Source organism: Falco punctatus, assembly GCF_963210335.1.
Source record: "Falco punctatus genome assembly, chromosome: 12".
Lineage (NCBI taxonomy): Eukaryota > Metazoa > Chordata > Aves > Falconiformes > Falconidae > Falco > Falco punctatus.
The window spans coordinates 21979493-22000805 of NC_137592.1; the positions used below are offsets into that span (position 1 = coordinate 21979493).

Here is a 21313-nt window from a genome sequence, read left to right on the forward strand (position 1 = left end):
TGAAGGCAAGTCCGTGTTTTTTAGGTCAATCCTGCACAATAGCAGTATGGTTTTGTACCTGCACCTATTGCCTATTAAGGCAATAAGAAGCTCTCCTTGAATGAAGGGAAGGCAGATTTCAGATCTGCTTGCAGATCAGAGAGAGAAGAGAATGGAAGAAGTGGTGTTCGAGTGAATGAACAAACTTTCAGGCTGACTCAGTGATACACATACAGTATACGCTGTAAAGATTAGTCACCACTTACTGTAAATCTTTCTTTATGGTGCTTGGTGGGCATGTGCCTCTAACAAGCTGCAGTTCCGCAAGCTTTGTGGACTGGGAATGCAGGTAAATGTTATTTCCACAGTATTTTCCCACTGAACAACAGCAACAAAACCCAGTGAAACCTGAAGACTTGTAAATTACTGAGCTAAAGGCAAAAGAAATCTTTTTGTTATCTCATGGTGCTGCTATCTTAATCTGTGAAACTAGTAGGAAAGTGAATACATTATGCAACAACTTTTTTTTTTAATTATTATTTAGGAACCTGTGCTTACATGTTATTAGTGCTGTTTTGCCCTGTCCTGTGCAGGTTGGTTTTATTTTTTATTTATTTATTTTCAGTAGGTAGGTTTCAAACTGCATTTGTGTAAAACACCAATTTACATGATGGTAACAATAACAATTACAGTCCAGGATATTCATCTGTTGAAAACACTATTTTCATTTGCCAAGCAGAAACTTTGGGTAAATTACCCTCCAGGTTGAATTTTCTCATAAATGTTCTCTAGTTATAAAAGTATTTACTGGCAGATAGATATGGATAGCACTTAAAGCAGCGTTTGTAGTAAGGATTTACTTTGTGTGAGAAAGTGTTGGGTTTTTTTCATTTAAAAATCAAAAGTTAATATTTTTTTTTAATGGTAAAATTACTCTGCAGCCTTTTCTGAGTTACCTAGATTCGGTAACTTTTTTTTGTTTTTTGTTTTTCTTTCAGTAATTTCTTCTCTTTGGCTGAAGTTTTATTTTTTTGTTAAATTCAGCTGGGCATCTTTTATAATTCTTAGATGCCCTTTCTTTCTGATCTTCACCTGTTTTCCTTGGCTTGTTTAATCTGTTTGATTTTATTTAATCTGAGAATTGTTAATTTCACCCATAATCATACCAAAACACCTTTAGAGTTGTTACAGCAAGTTTTTTGGTTTGTTGTTTTTTGGGGGCTTTTTTTTTGATAGTTTGTTTAAAATTACTTCCTCCATAATAGTAAAAAAAACCCCAAACATCTTGTTGAAGAGTGAGAACCAGACCGTCCTGGCAGGGCTGGTGGGAGGGCAGCCGTGGCTGCATGCCTGTACAAGTGGCTTGGCTCCCTGCTCTCCCAGTGAGCTGATCCTGGCGCGGGCTGGGAGCCCTCTGAAGAGTGGGAATGAAGGCTTATTAAGTTTTTGGGTTATCTCACACTGTTTATTTGAAATGGAGGCCAAGCCATTTACATATCTCTTGCTTCTTGGAGCTGAAATAAAGGGTTGTTTTTTGGTTTTTTTTTTTTCTTCCGTTCACTAGTCTGTGTGTGGAAATGACATCACACCTTACGTCAGCCATGGTAAATTCAGAGGGATTTTTCTCCTCCCTGTTGGGTTATTGAGTGAGCATTAGCTCTGTGCTGGGAGTCTTCCCTTGCTAACTGTGGTGCATTGATAACTTAACCATAAACACTCTGAATTTTGTACAAGGAAGAGAAATAAAAGACCTGGTCTAAAGACTTTGGAAATGGTTGGGAACGTGCACGCTGCTGCCGTGACGTGTGGCCGGCGCAGCGTGCGGAGGTGAGGGCCGGCACGCGGCCTGTGGCCGGGGCTGCTGCCTGGGCCTGGAGCTGGCCGCTGCGGCCTGTCCCCTCAGCCCTGCGGGTTAAAACCTCCTGCCCTTGTGAGATCGGGTGGGTGTTTGAACTAGAGCTCTTAGCTTGTGCCCGAGTGATCCACACGGAAAGCTGAGCTCAGCAGCGGGGAACAGAGCGCCTCGTCTCTACCAGGAGTGCCGAGGTGTTGGGGCTGGCATGAGGGCTGCGGCTGTGGCAGAGCGTGGAATGGAGGCGCAGGGCTTTCCTGGGAGAGCCTGAGGAGCTGTGAGGAGGGAAACAGAAATCAAATTACAGTTGACATTTGGAAGAGTTGATTGCTGCCTTTTTTAATCATAAAGCAATTTTTAAAGTAAGTCACTTCCCAGTGGAAAAGGACATGAAGAAGAGAAAAGTGAGAAATGTGTTGTTGAATTTGTGCATTTGAATGTATCGGGCTTGGTGCTGTGATGGTGGTGGTACAAAATGTGCACAGAGACAAAAGCAAAAGGATAACAATGCTCCCGACTCTCCTCTTGCTAAATTTCCAGTCATAATGTCCTATATGCAGAATGTTTTTGTTTGTCTTTGCTGTTTTGGGAGGTCTGAGGAAATAAGGAAGGGACTGATCTCAATTACTTTAAAAACCAAACAAACAAAACCCAGTGAAACAAACGCACCTGTTGCTGCAATTGACATGGAGAGATTTGCCTTCTGGTCCTGTGTCTTGCCATGCTCTGCTGTGGGAGGAAGGTGAGGAGGCCTCCGGGCACCTTCAGCGGGAAGGGTTCCAGGAACAGCTTTGGATTGGGCTCTTGGCATGCAAAAGCTATGGATATCCATTTATACTCTTTGATTTTTTTTTTTTTTTGGTCTCTTCTGGCTCAGCTTTTCTTCTGTAGCAGTGGAGGAGAAGGGGATGGAGGGAGAAGTGCTGAGGGATACCCTGGGGGTGTGTGTGTTGGTGTTACTTGGTGTTACCCCATGTGTGCGAGCGGTAGGTGCTCACACACCCGGTGGAGGTGGCCCCTTGGAAGACTGGTGAAATTACTTGTCCCTTTTAGAGCCTGTGAGGAGCACTTCATCGCTGTAGTTACTTGTGTAGCCATATGCTATTCTTTTTTTTCTTACATATGTTCTCTGATAATTGTCAGTAGCAAGTGCCTGTGAGCTGAGGCGGAGCAGTATTTAAAAATCAGACGCTTAATGGGGATAAAGAATTGTGTGAGGTTAGTGCCAACACAAAGGCCAGGTAGAAACTGTTGGCCTCTGAAGGTCATGTTCCTCACAGAGCAACAGCACAGTTGGTAGCAGTCTTGGTGCTTCAGCTCCACAGTTCCCCTGCAGAGAGAGGTGTGACCTTCAAGAAGGAGGCAGGAGGTCTGTTTTGGAGTCTGTGTATCTGGTTTGGCTGAATCAAGGAAAAAGCACCAGCCCTTTTGGTGTGTGCACCAGCCCACAGGAACTATATTGGACATGGCATTGCATGCCTGCTTGGTGTCTTAGGTGGTATGGGCTGGTTGGAGATGTGACATGAAATCTCTTGTTTGGTAGTTTCCCACTCTTTGAACCCACCTTTCCCTGTATGTTTGTTTGGTATCCTGAGATATTCTGGTTGTATTGCAGGTTGCTGCATGCACATTGCATGCGTGTGTATTAGGTCCCCATTGGTTGCTTCTGTGATAGTAATTGTTGATCTTGTGTCTCCTTCCATCATCTGAAGAAAAACCACTGAGATGAAGATGTGGGGAGAATTTTAGTCACCCTGGACTTGGAACAATGAACTGTGTCCACTGGAAATCATTTTGGGGCATTGCATGGCCAGAATCCCCCAGTATTCCCAATACTGCTGTCACACCACCTTCACATCCTCACAAAGAGCTCTCTGAATTGCTATTCCTTTTGTGTATCAGTGGGGAAACTTATAGCTTGGTGTAACAGATTTCTAGGAGACTGACAATTCAGAAGTATCTTATATTTCAAAGTGTCAGGGAAGACATAATGCCCCTAACATTCTTTTTGTAGAGGGTTTGTTGGTTTTCTTTTTTATTTTATTTTATTTTATTTTTTTACATTTCTGGTAAAGAACTAGTAAAATATAGAGCACATATGGAAATGGCAGACGTTGTTGTTGGGGTTTTGAATTTTTTTTGTTGTCCTTGTTTCTAAAATTAAGCACACGGAATTTGCAAGATCCTGCAAAGAATTCAAATGATATTGCACAGTCATGTGTTCAAGGAATCTTTTTAATTTAATCACATATATAGTGAACAGATCCAGATTTTAAAAATTACATTGTAGTAAGGAGAGACAAACCAAATGGGGTAAAGACAAAAGACTGCTGAGTATCTATGATTGTACTTAATAAGTTTAGGTTTTGCTGCTGGCATTCTGTTGTTTTTCCTTTTTTTTTTTGGGGGGGGGGGGGGGGCGGGTGGTTGTCTTTCATGTTCTTCCCTGTGTAAGAAAGTAACCTGTGGTATCAGCTGTTCTGCTTATGCCTTGCAAAATGTTGGTAACTGAAAATGGGGTCACGTGAGCAAAGTAGGTCCCTCGGTGTGTCAGAAAACTAACAGTGCCTTTTTTCATGTGGGTAAGTTATGAACCCATTACACTTGCATTCGTGCACGTGGGTAGTAAGTTTTTACTCTGCCACTGTATGTTTCTTAGTATATTTCTGAGCTGGGTGGTAGGAGGAGTAGTGATCTCACAGCTTGACCAGAGATGCGCTTGGTGACATTCACCAAATTTGGGTTGGCGGGACAGTGTTCTGATGAGTTGTCTGGCACAGGACCCCATAAGACCAGCTAACTGTATTAACTAGCTCTTGCTGCGTATACACCATAAAATCCCCTTTCTTGAATGTTTTAACTTCTGCACCTGCAGAACCTAGGCTAGACCTTGGAACTACTACAAAACTTTTTGAGGTAATTTTGGTGGCATGTCCTATACCACTTCAGAGCAAGCGCTACTCAGGTCAGACACTGAAGTCAAGTTTATGCTTTGTAACTGAAAAAGATGTGCAGCACGTGATATACCTGTATATGATAGTCCTTTAATAGTTTCTGACACTAAGTTTAATAAAGAAGTCGGGGGGAGAGAGAGAGAGAGGTGCACAGAGAGTGCAGATCTGAAAAGCAATGAACGCAGGCGTATATGCATTATATTACAGTTGTTTTCCCTCGGGGTTTTTGTTATTGTTGTCCGTTTCACAAACTGCGAACCTGTAATTTTTCATGTTCTGTTCTTTGGTCCTCTCTGCCAGAGAGACTCAATCTATCATGTTAAAAAAATCAATAAAAAGTCTAGAGGTTTATTTATAAAGTAGGGCATGGAGAGAGGGTGCAAAAATGCCATTAAAATGGCAGTTTAGCGTTAGCTACATCTCTTTGGGACTAAGCTCCAATATTTTAAACTATTAAAATTTTTACAAGAGTTCTTTCAAAGTACCACAAATCACAGTAAAGCTTTCTAGTTGAAACTTGCCTTTATGTAGTATGCTAGAATTCAGCATATATATGTTTTTGGAGTGTCTGATGCTGCCCTGAAACACCATTTTAGCATACATTTTAGAGCTTTATTACAGTTAATAATCTTACAGGTTTATGCTCATGTGAAAATACATGGATGCAAGAAGTAAGAATTTATTTTCCTTCAGAAGCATGAGTATATCTATGTCTTTGTGCAGACACAGCTCTTAGCAAATTAATTATTTCTGAGAAGTCTGCAGGCTTCTAATGTAATTCATCAGGATTGCCTGGCTTGGCACATGCTACTTTGTCAGAGGAACTTACAAATTCAAGTGGCTGTGGGTTATTTTATGACACAGCAGTTTTCACCAGTGATGTGATGGTCATCTACTCCACATTTCCAATCCAAAGAAATAAATATGTCCCTCTGCTCATAAATGTGATGCTGAAGAGTTTATGGGGTAGTATCTGTATTAAACCACTCAAATATCAGAAGCAGTATTTTGAAGTGTAAGTTTTGCCTCCCCCCAGCACCTTCTGACTTGTTTTAATAGCTGAAAAAGATTGATCTTGAAACTATTGAGTTTTAAGTACAAATGGCATTGTATGATTTTGTGTTGTTACATTCCTTTATCCTGGGACGAAAAGAATTGTCAATATCCTTAATTTACTTCCAAAAATGCCCAGAAAAAAATTGGTGAATGCTATTTGGGCCAAAAGCAGGCTTTTCCATCTCCAGGAGACAGCACAGACTGCCGGAGAGCTTGGCTCTTGGTAGGAGCTGTGGGAGCATGCTACATAAATGAACATGACAGAAGGCAAAAGAGAAACTCCAACTCACCAAACATTTGTGTGTGGTATAAATATGCACCTGTCACACAGTCCTATTCGTGCATAGAACTCAATAACCCAATCCATCATTCCCGCATTATTCATCCATCAATTTTTCATTTTCTTGCTAACCCACAGCCCACTTGTAGCTTACTTGCCACCATTGTTTGTGTACATTTTCCCCTTTCCTGGCTGTATGAAATTGGAGTACAGCAGTGATCCCAGCAAGCTGAAAAAAGTAAAGCTATTAACATGGCCCTTTCACTGTTAATTAACATCTGAAGTTTCAGAGAAAGGGACCTAGCCTGTGTAATTACTGTGTGGTTAAAAATCTGGAAAATTCATGCTGGTGCTTGGAAAGTGAAGATGCAAAAGTGAAACCACTAAAGCTTGAAAAGAATACATATTTTTCTATGTAAAGACAACTAAAATGTGTTTTGCAAGGTGCTTCTCAGTGCAAAAAGGAAAGACTTCAGTTTTGTTATACAGCTCTGAGTAGAAATGATTGTTAGCTTCCCTGCTTTTGAAAAAACAAGCAAGTCGTGTTAGTGAGGGTAAAGAAGAGCATCATGGAGTTCCCTTGAGAAGCCCTTGCAGTCTGAAGTCACCAGTCCCTCAGAAACCAGCGTTACAGGTGTATTAATTGGGTTTGGCCAGATTGTCATTGCTGCCAGCTAAGGCTGGCTTCCCAGCTCAGCTCTTCTGCCCCAGCCCCTGCTCCTGAGCTTGCTGTGGCCAAGGAGGGGGACACGTTGGCTCCCTCACCTCTGGGTGCCAGGCAGTGCTGCTGTGCCCGGACCCCATGCCCAATACCACAGATAGGGAAGGGAGACTAATGGGAGGTGTGCAAAGAGGCAAATGAGAGAAAGAAATGCAGACCAAAGCGTTAGGCTGAGTCTTTTGGAAGGCATTTGTTGGCAGTGATATGGAGGTTGCTCGAGACTCTTTAGGAAGGTTGATACCATTGTAGAGAAATGAGGGTCTTCTCCTCTAGTCATCCTGAAGCTCTTGGAGCCATTGTGGAAGTTACTCCCAGCCTACAGTCTTTGTTCACAGAGCAGCTATCCACCAGGCTTCTGATGCCCTGTGAATTCAGTCCACTGGCTTCCACTTCTCCCCCTCTTGGTGCCGGGTATGTTTTTGGGCTTTCTGCGCAGCTTTCCCTCTGTTTCTCGCAGGATTGTTTTGTTCTTTTTGTCATCCTCTGTGAGTGATGTGGAAGTGTGTGAGGAAAAGCAGGTTTTTGGTGTTGTCGTTGGGGACCACAGGCTTGGAAGGTGTGCTGAGCTGGCACTGCAAACAACTGGTATGTGCTCTGGGTAATGGGTGAGATCTGTTGGATTAGCTGAACAGCTCTGTCTTGGCTCTGGATCGTACCCAAAATTAAGCTGCTCAGGTTTGTGTAAGGGGTAGTTACCGAGTGCTTTAGCTCCTAAAATTTCTTTGGGAAGAGCACTGCCTTTTGCTGGCTGCCTGCGGGGCGAGTCCACTCAGACATGTACCTTTCACTGCACAGTCTTTTTGCTGGGGCTGGGGCATGGACCAGCTCCTGGAGAAATCACCCATTCCACCAAGTGAGTTTTTCCTGCTGTGGTAATTTGGGACCCTCCTTTCCTCGTGTGGGAGGGGGGGGGGGGGAAAGAAGAAGCCTTTTTTTGTGGGTTTGCCATAGGGAGGAGGTGGCGTGTTTTAGGATGTTCTGCTGACCCTCCTGCTAAACAGGCTGGTGACTGGAAAGCACTGTCCTTCTGCAGGTCTGATCCCTTACAGGCTGGTGGTCTTGTTTGTGTAACAGCTACTCTCCAACACAATTCAAGAAGTCACCATTTAACCAAAATGGTGAAGTCATCTGGTTTTGGCTTTGAGGAATTTCCCCACCAGCTCAGGTTATGCAGGAATGTCAGCGTTAGCCCTCTGCTGTGCCTGGGGCTGAGCCCGCAGCGATGGGGAAGGGCTCTCTTGCCTCTTCTAATCTTTCTGGCATAAGAGAGGAAGTGGTAGATACCAATCTTCTTCTCTCCACATCCTTCCACGTGTGTCTTACTGGTGGCCACCCAGGCTGTCCCCTAGAGATGCTACTCTACCATGACTAATTTCCTGACTTCTATTTTGAAAATGCAATCATCAAAGTTGTACAGGTCAGCTGGGGCAAACTCCAGCCGCTTCTGTATCTGAAAACCTAGAAAGCGTACTTCAGGGCAGAGGTGTTGGGGATGCGTTTGGTTTTGGGTATTTTTTGAGAGTTGAAGACAGGGAGGACAGTAGCGAATGTTGAGGATTTTAATAATTTGGGTACCTTGATTTCATATTCAAGACTAAGGGCATTGGAAATAGGTGCAAACTCTGCCAAGTACGAAGACGAAGGCTGTGATAGTTAAAAAATTATGGTGTTAATTGTAATGCCATAAAAGCTCAGAGTCTGACTGGTGAGATGATACACCTGTCTAATAAACATTACCGTGCCTTTCCTCTGCTGTTTATAGAAATATTTTTTTGTTGGTAATTATTTTGTGGACAGCACTACTTACGTGACTGTGCGTGTTAGATATAACTCTGGTTAAACTTCCTTGAAGAAGTATTTTAACTGGTAGTGTACAAGCATGTGAATATAGCCAATTCTTTATGCATTGTTTTCCCAGCTATGAAAATGTTCCAGTTAAGGAAAATACAGACTTTTCACAGCAAGTAAATGCTACTCTAGGGAGAGGATTTTGTGTTTTCTTGTGTTGGGTGCTCTCTTTTTGGGATGTGTGTGTTTTAAGAAAGCTAACTGAATAAAAATCCTTGCTTGGAAGTACTGGTGATTTGGTAATATAAGGTTAGATATTTATACTACTTCTATTTATTGTGTGCCACTTGTTTAAAAACAAACAAATTCTAGTTTGCATTTCACGGGTGCATAAAACTGCACATGTTGTAGAATACAAAGCACAGAGCAGAATGACAGAAGTAAGCTTTAATTGTAGTAGATGCACCGAATTAACTGAGGTGCCTGGGGAAGCAAATTTAGAAAGACAAGAATTAAGACAGGTCCCTCCTTTATGAGTAATTCAAAAGTCAGGAATCAGCTAGAAGTAAATCTTTAAGGCTAGTACAGTTTCAATATGTGAAAACCATTTTTACCAGATCTTGCATTTATTGACGGAACTATAAATAAATGCAGGATAATTTTACTGAGCTCTGTGGAGTTTCTGCAGATCGTCACCAGCCCAATCATCAGTCCAACAGCTCTTGGAGTCTTGCCTCACTTCCTCCTTGGGTGGAAAAGCCAACCCAGTTCTCAAAAACTATGGGGAAACAGGGTATTAATCTTAGATAACAGAGTTCTTGGTTTTTTGTCGTCTGTCTTGTCTTTTTTTTTTTTTTTCTTCCCCTTAAATTGGAAAAAAAACAAACCCAAAACCTTCCAGGCAGATTGTTTCTTGGGAATGCTGGGAGAAATGGTTAACTGAGGAGTTTCCTGTTACCAGCCTTAGGTCCAGTGTTTGACTCCAAAAAAGCAAAATACAGACTGACCCTCCCGCCTGCCCCAGCCTCTCGGAAACCTGCCTGAGCCCTGCAGCCAGCCCAGCCTGAGCACCCGTAATGGGGGGCTGGAGCACAGGAAAGTTAGTGGTTTGGTAAATGAAGTAAAAGGGAAAGTAAAGTTCCCACTGTTTCAGTGTGGCAACCAAGAGAGAAGCAATAGGCTTGGCTGTACGTTAGTCTAAAAACAGGGTTGGGAACTTCCTTGGATGGTATGAACTTGGCTTTTTGGCGGGGAACTGCTTTTTGATTGCCTGGCTCTTTAGGAATTGTTTGATATCATTTAATCTCAGGGAAAAGGGCTACAGTCAGTTACCTAAAGTAACATTTTTGTTAAAGCCTTGCCCCAGTGTAAAACATTTGAAGCTTAAAAAGAAAAAAACCCCAAACCACAGCCCACTTTTTTTCTTTTTTTTCCCTTCTTTAAAATTGTCTCGAAGATCTGACAGCAAGTTGTGAAATGGTTGTGACACTATCTTGACTTAAGCCACGAGGTATCTGAGACTTAAGTATCAAGACTGAACTCCAGGGAGTGCCATCATGCAATAAGCAGACTAGTCAAACACATCTGAATTGCTGCCTACTCAATTTAGATGCTTTTTGGGGCCTTCTGCTAGGGTTTTGCAGGATTGGGACCACAAATTAGCTTCTCCATACACTGCAGGTGACCCTTGGCTGAACAGGGTAAAGAAAAAAAAAAATAGCATGCGTGCTCGTGGAGAAGAGCAAGTAAGAAGTCAGCTCGCCTTTAACTCCTGGCAGCACAGATTTTATTGAATTGCTGTGAAGAGGCTTTTGGTGAGATGCAAAACTGACTTGTCCCAGCTTCCTCTGCTCATCTCAGCACTGAAGTGCTGCTGTGCCCGTCCTGTGTTTCTTGGGTTAAGAAAAGTTAAACGAGACAGCAGGAAGGGAGGATCTAAACTGTGCTTACTTCTCGGAAGGAGCAGGAAAATAATGACATCACTGCTTCCCCCCCGCCCCCCCCAGCTTTGAGCAATCTTAACATTTATGTAGCCGTTTTCATCGTAACTATTTCATGAAGAAAAAAGTATATATTCTGTAGTGCTTGATGTGGTCATATTCTTAACTTTTTACAGTGGTGGTTTATACAGACATGGTAACTGCTTTGAAATGGTATTTGTTTTATTACAGACCTGATTAGTTAGGAGGAAATGGGAATTACAAATTTTAATAACAAATTTAATAAGTACTGGTAGTGTCTTCCCCCCCCCCCCCCCCCCATCCATTGAAATGTCTTCTCCTTGCTTTTATTTTTTTTTTTTTTAATATGGCATCTATGCATGTTATCCACTGAAATAGTGTATGAGGCAGTTGTAATTCAGCATTTTGTGTGGCAATCCATTTCATCAAAAAAGGACTGTGAAACTTTTAATAAAAAGTTTAAAAAGTTCCAAAAGTTCTGGCTCTGGAATCTCACTTTTTTCTTACGAAAATTTTGCTTGGTGTAATTCTTTTCAAGAGGTTCTGCTGCTTTCAGGAAAAAAATGATGCTCAATGAATATCATGGGATAATACAGAAGCCTTTGTAGGATGTGCACTGACCTACCTAAGAAACCCAAGAGAGGTAATTACAACCTTTCTTAGTCTACATGTAAATGCACTTTTGGAACGTTTTTCCATGCAAAGAATGTGAAAGTTACATTTTGGAATCTATACCTATATGGAAAATGGACTGTAAAACGTAAGTTGCATATTTCAGGTGATTTTTGATGAGTTCCAGATTAAAAAAAAATAAATTATAGCATATGAAATTATTAGGCATCTTTACTAGGGTGTAAGAAAGATTTATGCTGTAATTTATGCTGTAAAATATTGCTGCAACCCAGTTTACAACTTGACAAATCTGGTTTTATAGGGCTGAATTATAAGGGATACCTCATTATTTGAGGGGAAAACTTTATTGTTGTTTTTGGCACCCTGGTCTCCTCTTTGGTTGGGATGTGCTCTGCAGGAGCTGCTTTGGGCAAGATGTCTCAGCTGATCGTTTTTCAAGGGAGCTGTGCAGGATGAAGTCATAATTAAGGATCACATCCTGGCAAGCCTTTCTTACTACATGTGGTCACTGATTTCAAGTTAAATGCTTGCAGTCCTCATTGCTCCTCTGGGTCAGAATGTAGGTGTTAAAAGCATGGTCTTCTACTTTATTGTCAGCTATTCTTTACTGATAGTCTATATCAGATGTTGTCTACTGATAGTGTATATCAGGTAATGTATATACAGTATCTGTAGCTAAACAAAACACAGCTACACCAAAATTACAAGTACACTGCTGGCCTTTTTTTTTTTTTTTTTTTTTTTTTAAAAAAAAAAAGCACCTGTATTCTTTCCTTCTGCACACAGACCTCTTGATTGCCTCTTGCTTTAAACACACTGTACCAGGGCTTGCTTTGAATTTGGAGTGTGACCTGGCATTATGGCTTGCAGCAGACAGTAGGGAACATCACAAAATTCCCATTATTTGCTCAATTTAGGAAGTCTAACCAAAATTTTGGGTAGCAAATACGTCTTCAACCACCTTTTGAGACTGTTTGTGGTATTCTTATGTTGTTCACAGGTTCTTAGTTGAGAAACAACTACAAAAAAGTTAAGTTTGTGCATTTGACTGAACTGAAGAGCAAATTTTAGCTGGAAATAGTATTTCTTTGTAAGGTAATGAGATTCTTGTGTGAGGGGTTTCTGTTTCCCCTGCTGCCCTGGCATGCAAAGTGATTGATCTTAAGCAAATTATATATACTTGTAACTACAACCATATATGCAGACATATGAGACCATGTGACAAAGGAAAACAAAAACGCAGGGTTTGAGCTCAGCCAGTAAATATTCTGGGAACCTTTTCTTCTTGTTCCTGGGAGAGAGAAGTCTCAGCTTCACCCGATGCCGTCTATGTGCTACCTGGCCCTGGTGGCTCCACAAATGCTCTTTCTAATGTGTTGTGCCTGCCACGCTGGAGGAGTAAGGCATTGCCGGATGGCTTATGTGGTCAGGTACAAGTAACAGATGGAGCGTTTACATTAAGATGAATCTTGTATTTAATACTTAAAATTACTTTGTGGTAAGCACAGCTTTTAGAAGTTTAAGAAGAGTCAGTTTGGTGTGTGGTGAATGTGCAGTATGTTATGTGCTTAGCTTCAACTATAAACCATTTGCTGAGTTTTAGTGACTCTGATGTTTAGCCTTTGCCCCCTCCCCCTTTAGACATCAGTAGCCAAGTGTTTTGCCTCTGTATGTAGCCTCAAGCTGCATTTTTCTGATGTGGTCATCAGATCAAATTATTTATAAAATGAGGACATCCTTTTGGACCTCACGTGTAAACAGTCTTAAATATGTGCACAGGCAGTGAGATTCTGGTCTCTTTATCCACAGCTGAAGCCCAAATATTAATAAATACTAACATTAAATAGTGGGGGGTCGCGTGTCCGTGTCGTCCCCCCCCCCCCCCCCCGAATCTTTAAGTTTTTCCTTTAAGGCTCAGATTTCTTCTCTAGATTACCTGGAGAAAACCTTCCACCTTGCCCATGATCAAGTTGCTGGTTGCAGTATGTCTCTGCTGCCATGATTTATCATGAGTTAGGGTAAACAAGTGAATTCTTTCGGAGTGGTTCCTAGTGGCCAGGTATTAGCATAATTGAAACCATGGCTGCAATTGCTGACGCATGTGTTTGAGGGTAGGATCTGCCATTTTCGGGCTGTGTGATGACTCCAGGTCTGTTAATTTTGGAATTAATGGTGAGATCTGGAAGCCTGCTGCCAGCCCACCGAGGTGCCATTTAAAATTTCCTTGGAGCCAAGTGTGGTATTGGACTTCGCTTATATGTAAGACATCTGAACAGGCTACAAAGTGTTCCTCTTACAGTAGGGATTTGGGGGTGGTGGGGAAGGACTCTCAAGATCAGGCTGGTGTTGCCTCAGGCCCTTGCAGTGGGGAGACACTCTTCTTGTTCTCTTTGCCACATCTTTTTGCATGCGATGTGCTGGAGTCCTGGGAGGTGCCCATCGGAGCGTTTGCCTTCAGCTGGAAGGGGAGGTGGGAAAGCAGGAAGCAGGATGCTGTAAAACAGGAGCTGAGAAAGGTACATCTTACATAGGTTTTAAAGGTACTGACTGCTGCCAGGGCAACTTCATTTGTGTGTTTGTTTTAGCTTTCTGGCTTTCTTTTTTGGCTTTTTTTAACAAAACTTCTAACATCTTCTTAGCCAATGATGGCAAGCTTTGCAAATCAAAGTCAAATCTGAGCATAGCACTGCTCTTGAGTGAGCTGTGCTAATCTAAGATGAGCTTCTGTTTCCTGCTTAGAGCTTCTCCCCCGTGCTCTTGTTTGGCACATGTACAGTACTGCGTGCTGACAGACACCTTTGAGACACAAATCAGTTAAAGAAGTGTATGTGGCAGCAACTGCTCCAAGCTCAGTATTTTGTGTGCTTATTGGCTACCTACTCATGGTTAGGATGCAGGTGCTCGGAATTAGGTAGGGTAGAGAGGAGTTCTACATTTGAGCGTTAACATCCATAACGGAGTGGTCTTGGGTCCTTTTTGTGTGTTCCCATGATCAGACAAAACATGTAATCCCCGTAAGGAGTCATACAGTGCAAGCGTGCGAGCAGAGTGTTTTGGGTAGCAAATATGTTGAACTGATACCATTGTGAGTAGGTCAGCTCTGTGGTTTGTGTAAAAGCAGCACCTTCAAGACCCTGTGGTCTCATCTTCCATCAGCAGCTCAGTGGCTGACTTTCACTTTCTTAACGGTAAGAGAATCGATAGAGAAGAGAATTTGCCATCGGTTCTGGCTTTCTCTCTACATTTTCCCAGACAGTTTGGCCTCCACAAATTGTACAGCCTCCCTTTTCTCTGCGTGGGAGAGTACAGACTGCTGCTCACGGCAAGGGGGAGAGATTAACATTCATCTGTTCTCTCCTCGTTCTCTTTTCCATCCCGTGGGCATGGGAGACTTATGAATGTACCGTACCGCTCCTTTGGGGAGTGTTTCTGCTCATTGCCCTGGTGACAAGACCACAGAGACACTGGTAAGGTTGTGTGAGTTTCACGTTGCTGATTAAATAGGCACATGAAAAAGCAGAGTGCAGTAGCTTCCTAGAAGAGGTCAGAGGGGAAGATGGAAGGACCAGCATAAGCCTTAGGTGTTTTGCTTGCAAAGAAAGAAATCTCCTTTTCCAGAGTCATGCGCATTGAGGGCTTAATGCAAAGTCTGCCTCCTCACTTGGGTCTTTCATTAAAAGTGGTATGAGTTTATTTTGCAAGAGCTCTTCTCTGAGCAGACATATTTATGCTTTTGATTCTTACTCTGTGTTTTAATGTTGCGCGTATAGCCTGGAAATCTGATAGGGAATATAGAGAAACAAATGTTTAACAAAAAAAAAAAAAAAAAAAAAAAAAAAGGCTTTGCTGGTGTGGAAGCTAAAGCTGATACTGTACATGCGTGTGCAGTCATAGCGGTAGTTAATAACGCTCAAATGCATGATCAGGAGATTCAGTTTCACTTTGGCAGGGACAGGCAAGGTGTCTTGCAAACACATTTCCCCATAGCCCTGCCGCAAGGGGACCTCTCTGACAGCGTTGCCCTTCGGTGTGTGTTTACCCTTCACAGAAGATGGGTACAGAGGTGGGTGCATGCTGTGAGGGGTGATGGATCTGCTCACATCCACTTCCTTCTGTGTGAACACCAGCCTCAGGCTGCCTATGCAGAAAAAGCAGTTGTCCCCTTGTCGCCAGTATCTCCTGCTGCTACCAAATTAGAGGATTTCTGTCAATTAACAGGCATTCTGTCTGCCCACTGCCCCCCGTCTCCTGTCCTAACGGGGAGTGGTTGATAGCATTTACTAATTTAGGACTGTGGAAGGTTTGTTCTCAATGAACTGCAATCAAGAGATCTTGCTCCTCCTTAACTTAGTAGCCTCTGCAGGAAAGAAGGCAGTGGGCTTCTTCCCATCCTTTCCAGCACTACCTGCTGCCTCGTGGGATGTGGTGAGCCAAGTGCCACCACCACGGTGGCCTGGAGGTGATAGAGCTGCTAGCGTGGATGGTGGCTGCGAGAACTGCAGAATCTGGGAAGTCTTAGGAGTGCTCAACCAACATCTCACATGAGGCAGTGGAAGGGTACCAATGCAGTGGGGTTTTGACAGATACAATGAAAATTTTACCTGGGGTAGCATGCATATTGCTGACAGTGGCAGGGAATTTCGGTGGAGCGGCTTGTTGAACTTCTAGAAAGATGTTACTAACAGGCATCAAGTGTGGTGAGGTCAGTACAAGAGGAACAAAACCTCCCATTCAGGTAAAAGCAGGGGAAGGGAAACACTGCCATGTGTGGGACTGGTTCAGGCTAAACTGGTCTGTGCAGTAGTTTCTGCAGCTCTTCAGAAACACGCTATAGGGTTGAGCTTCTTAGCTCCAACAGGTCTACGTTCATGTTCCGGTCAGGCTTTGGGAAAGCAGGAACAGCACCATCTGTGTCCCACTTCATTTGAAAAAAAAAAAAAAAAATTAAAAAAAAATTTTGAATGCCAGCCATCTGCTAATATTACATCCAAGCTCTACCCCCATATCTGGGGGCAGAGGAGGGAGGTGGTTTCTGTAGGGGGAGGGGCTGTTTGGAGTGGGAGAGCTACCTGTACCTGGAGGTGCTGCTGGATCCAGAAACCATTGGAGGAGCATGTGCAGGATGGCCTGGCATCTCTGTCCAGCCACCTTCTGTGGGACTGAAACAGTCCTGCTCAGAGAGGGTGAATCCAAGTCCCACCCTGCTAACAGAGTCCATGGCGCTTGGTTTACGGATCATTAAGAGGAGATTTGAGCATTTCTGTGATGTGGTTGCAGAGTAATGGGAGTGGTTACGAGCCACTGCGTTGGTGGCTGAGGTAAAAAGGCAGTCGTTGCTTTTTGCTTGTAGCCTGGTCATCGAGTGTACACAGTGTTTTGGAAACAGATCAGGTTGTGGTTTTCTACAAGTTGGCTATTAAAATAGGCCCGCTATCTTGATGGGAACTAACACGAGCCTTCAGCCAGACTCAGGAAATGAACAGCCTCTGTTCTCTGTAATTCTTTTCATCCCAGATCTTTACCAGCAAATGTCCAGTGAGTTTCGATTTGCTTATGAAGGTGCTTTTGCTGAAGTCAATGTGTCATTTTTCTGTGATGTATTTCTGTCTTCCTTTCTTTTATAGAAGCTGAGTGCAGCTTCTGTCGTAGTAGCTCTGTGTGAATGTGAACACAAGGCAGTAGAGAGTTAAAATAAAAAAAATCCATTAATTAAAATATTTACATTGGAAGCTGCAAAACATTTACTCTTCAAGTAAAACAAACTTCCCCATTGTTCTTGCATGATTGCTGCAGTTTCTCTGAAAATAGCCAGGAAGAGGTTGTGTTCTGAGGAATTTTACTGGGTTGGCAGGGGAATAGGAGGGTAGGGATACTCAAGTGGGCTCTTGGTCAGTGTCTCTCTTTTGTTCAAATTTTTGTCACATGGGCAAAAGATCTCTTCTTCATAGAAAAAACAACAACAAAAGAATCCCCACCCCTCCCCAATGGTGGAAGTATATTGTCATACTGTTCTGGTAACGCAAAAAAATAAACAAACATCAGTAGAAGATGAGAATGGTATTTAATGGTTGAAAGGTTTATTTATAGTGCTTGAAGTGTACACTTAAAGGGAAAATAGAGAAGCATCCCTGAGCAGGCAGTCTGGACCCTGGCTCCCAGGCAGCCCTTCTGGCTGGGGACTAAAGTGCCACCATCCCCATTTTGCTGGCAGGGAAATGGAAGTGCAGCATGGTGAAGGATGTCACCTTTCCCTGGTGCTGAGCACCTGTGGTTCCAGCTGGGGTCTGTTGGCATCACGGCTGCTTGGTGTCCAAGGAAAATGAAGCGAGGGTGCAATCTGGGGATGTCAGACCACTAAAACATAATCAGTTTTTTTGCATCTAGTTTTGTACTTTAGGCACAGGGATACTGTCAGTAGCATCAGTCCAGGACAAGTAAGCAAACATGAAAACTACTTGCTTCAAATCCTTCCATTCCTGCCATATCTCTCCCTAGGTAAGTGGACTGAAAAATTAAGGGTTGGTTGTTTTTTGATTTTTATTGGCTTTTTTCTAAGTAGTATTCTCTCCTACAGTGTACTCTTTCACATTTACAGAGTTCTGGCCTTTTCCATCCTGGCACTGGACTATCTGGCTTCTAGGGCTTGTGGGCAGGATGCTGAAAAGGCTATAAAAGGGTATGGGGAGGGATTGGTAGGTTTGATTTTTTTTAGATGCTTGATTCGCGTTTCTCACTCTAGGCAGACTTACGCTTTTCTAAGTTGCCAGATGAGAGGTCACACTTCTGCCCTAGTGACTTGTGGACTGGCTGGATTGCAGCTTTATACACACACAGAGACTATAACTTTGCTTAATAGTGCCATAGAAAAGCGTTTGTTCAAGCCCAGGTCTATCGTGACTGAATGTTATTGACAATTCCAAGATTGCAGTTTTGTTGGTTAGGTGTGTGGTACTGTTTCCTCTGATCCTAGGTATGTGTCATGTTTACCTATATTATAAAAACATCTTTGTTTCATTGAAAGGTGGGTTTGTAAAGGTGTTAAGAAATTATATGTCCTTGTTCAGGGTAGGCATCATTTAAACTTGTGCATGAGTGCTTTGTTCCATCTGTTTCTTGCATGCTTTACTGTATTTAAGAAAGGCTGCGTGCTGACAGTTTCTTGGCCTGGAGATAAAAGGTGCTGCATACCCAGGTTTGATACACTGATGGAAAATTGTCTCCACGATGTATAACACTGCTGTGATTATTTCTAGCCATTACCATTGGTTTCATTTTACGACCATTCACATTATGTAATTTGATGCTCATTTAATTTAATGAGAGGATGCTGCAGACTTATTTATGACTCGGCAAGGCAACCTGTACTCTTTGGCCACCTCTGTTATCCTTGCTGAAGGAGGAAAAGTGTGTTTCTTAGAGAACATGTTACAACATCTTTAATACCTTTATATCCAGGTTTCCCAGGTTGCCGCAGACAGGAGGGTGACTTGCCTGGGGTGTAGATTATACTGGAATGGCAGCAGAAGTTTAACTTTTTTTTTTTTTTTTTTTTTCCCCCCCTTGAACTGTTTATTAGCCTTTTGTGGTAAGGTTATCAGGAGGTATTGATGAACTTTTCCTTTTGTTACAGATGGAATTTTATGACTTGCTGGATTCTAAATAGGACGAGGAGATGTGTCTGATAAGGTAAGAGAGGGTAAGATAAACATGTTCTTATACAAAAAGTTTCAGTGTTTTGCTGTTTGGGTTGAAGATGACAGTTTCTTTCCCTGACAGAACCCTGCAAATAATTGAGGGATTTATTTTTAAGTTGCATGTGCTTCTGATTCTCAGAGCAGAGACCATCTCTGTTCTGTTCAGCTTCTGTCCTAGTCCTTTTTCCTGGTGAACTGATGTACTAAGTCCAGAAGACACAAATGCATGCCTTTCCAGGCATGGAGGTTAGCAAGATCGTTCATACTTATCTTACTATTTTAGAGCTTTTTATAAAGTAACAGATGAGGTAAAGAGGGGTTTTTTTAGTTCAGTTTTGAGACATGCCCACTTCCCCCCCGACATTTGAAAAGTAAAAAGATCTGTGCTTTAAAACTTTTTTCCTGTTGCAGTATTTTTTAATTTGGACTGCTTTTATTAGGACAGAATGTATATGAGTAGAAAACCTCCTAAGTTTGAGTCTGAAATGAGTGTTTGAAATGAGTATTTGCTGTCACTAATGCACTGAAGGAAGGTATAGGTTTGCTGATTTTTTTTATTATTATTTTTTATTAATAGCAGTGTTTTTAAAAGGCAGTGTTTAGTTTTTTGTTTTCTTTTGGTTTCTGGTTCAGAGGCTTCCACTGGTAGTGAGGAGTTAGATGTCTTTAAAACTCTTAGGTGTTGGGACAACTGTATTCAAACAAGACACAGCCAAACACAGTAGTAGTATTACATAGGATTGTCAGTCTTCCAACCTATGATCTGCCCTGTGACTGTCCAGCTCATTAACTTACATGTTTAATTTTGTCTCTTCTGTCTTCCTGAGTGCTGTGTCATTTACAGGCCTCAAAAATCCCCCATGTTCTTTTCGGCTGTTGGTTGGAAAATGTAGTGGAAATAGCTACACGTCATTATGTGAGGACCAGGATTAAATGACTTCTTTCTTGGACTGAGAGATTTAGTTCTTGTAGACAGTCTTGGGATATTTTTCTCTTCCCCTCCCTCCCCCTTTAAGTTCTGTTTACTAAGTAGAGCCACCCTTTGGAGCGTGGCTGCCCAAGCAAGAACTGAAAATTTTCAATGGCTCTTGGCACTGTGTGGAGCATGCATGCATCAAAGGCTTGCTTGATGCTTAGGTTTTTTTGTGAGTGTTGGGCATTTTGTCCATTTGGACTATCCTTTTTCGTGCCACTGTTGAATCATGTGAGGAATATTTTATTTAAAGGCTTACTCTCTACCCAAACGTGGTCTTGTGTGGGTATAGTTGGTGAAATAGCTCTTCAGGTGAGAGGTCTTGCAGTCTGCAGTACTATTACACAAAGCACTTTGCATGCATACCTTGTTTGTTATGTAAACGAGCTTCTTCACTTGCACATGTTCAAACCAGTCTACCTATGCTCCAAGAATGAGTAATTAAAATTGCTTTCAAGACTTCTTAGAGCGTGTTCAGCCCGACCTGCACTGGCACCCCTCTGTGCACAGGCAGTTCAGCTGCTGTCCCATCGCACGCTGGCCACGGGCATCGCTGCGGCCGGAGGCCCTGCGGTACCCACTGCAGCATCGCCGCTGGCGTGCCTGTGCTCTCGTTGAAAAGCAGCGTGGCCAGGATGGGATAGGGCTGGTTTTTCTAGCAGATTCAGTTGAGTGAAAAGTGTATTTGTCTGGTGCCAGTGTGGTGCTGGGGACTTTAGGTGTGCATGTGGGCCAGCGTTTTAGTCGTACTTATTCAGCTGCTAGTGTTTTCCTAAGATGCTACTCCTTGCGTACTATATGTATATTATATAGCATATAAATCTTATATTACTTAATTTTAAGTACTGTTCCTTGTGAAGCAGATACTGATAATAGAGTGCTGTAACATGGGCAGCTCTTGTGGCACAACAGCTGGATGCTGTTGTACCGTCTCTCCCAGGGCGAGCTCGCTCTCCCCTTCCCTCGTAAAACAACCATCAAGGAGGCTCTGTTTCTAGCAGGTTCTGCAGCTTGAGGCCACGACACCTTCTCTCGCCGCAGCTTTATTGCCAGCCCCAGGCATGTACAAATTGTGAGCCAGATCCATAGCAATTGCAGGACTGGCTTTAAAATGAGATTCTAGGAAGAAGAAGTAGCACTTTCCACTGGCTCTCATCTTTTGCCTCTAGAAGAAGACGTCCTGTCCTCATTTTGTGTGGTACCTCCTCGTGGCTGAAATGAATCCCCAGCTATGAGTGTGTGTCACTCTCCTTCCTCTGAGGGGGCTTTGTTTATCGCTTCCCCAGCAGCCTGGGCTGGAGAAATGCCATCATCTCACTCCCAGTCCTTCTGTGTCACAAGAAGCACCTGACCTGGTTGTGCTCCTTCTCAAGGCTGAAGTTGTCAGGTGTCCCTCATTCTTTCAACTACCCCTTACTACTA

The 21313-nt window shown here is 42.7% G+C and overlaps 1 protein-coding gene across 10 annotated transcripts in view; it reads left to right on the plus strand.

Annotated features, from left to right (window-relative positions):
* Positions 1-21313, plus strand: part of TRERF1 (transcriptional regulating factor 1) — a 102463-nt gene that overhangs the window by 11893 nt on the left and 69257 nt on the right. For all 10 annotated transcript variants that reach the window (XM_080408633.1, XM_080408639.1, XM_080408635.1 and 7 more), the window contains one exon: positions 18855-18910. The gene's annotated coding sequence lies outside the window, so the exon portion shown is untranslated. The remainder of the gene's footprint in view (positions 1-18854; positions 18911-21313) is intronic.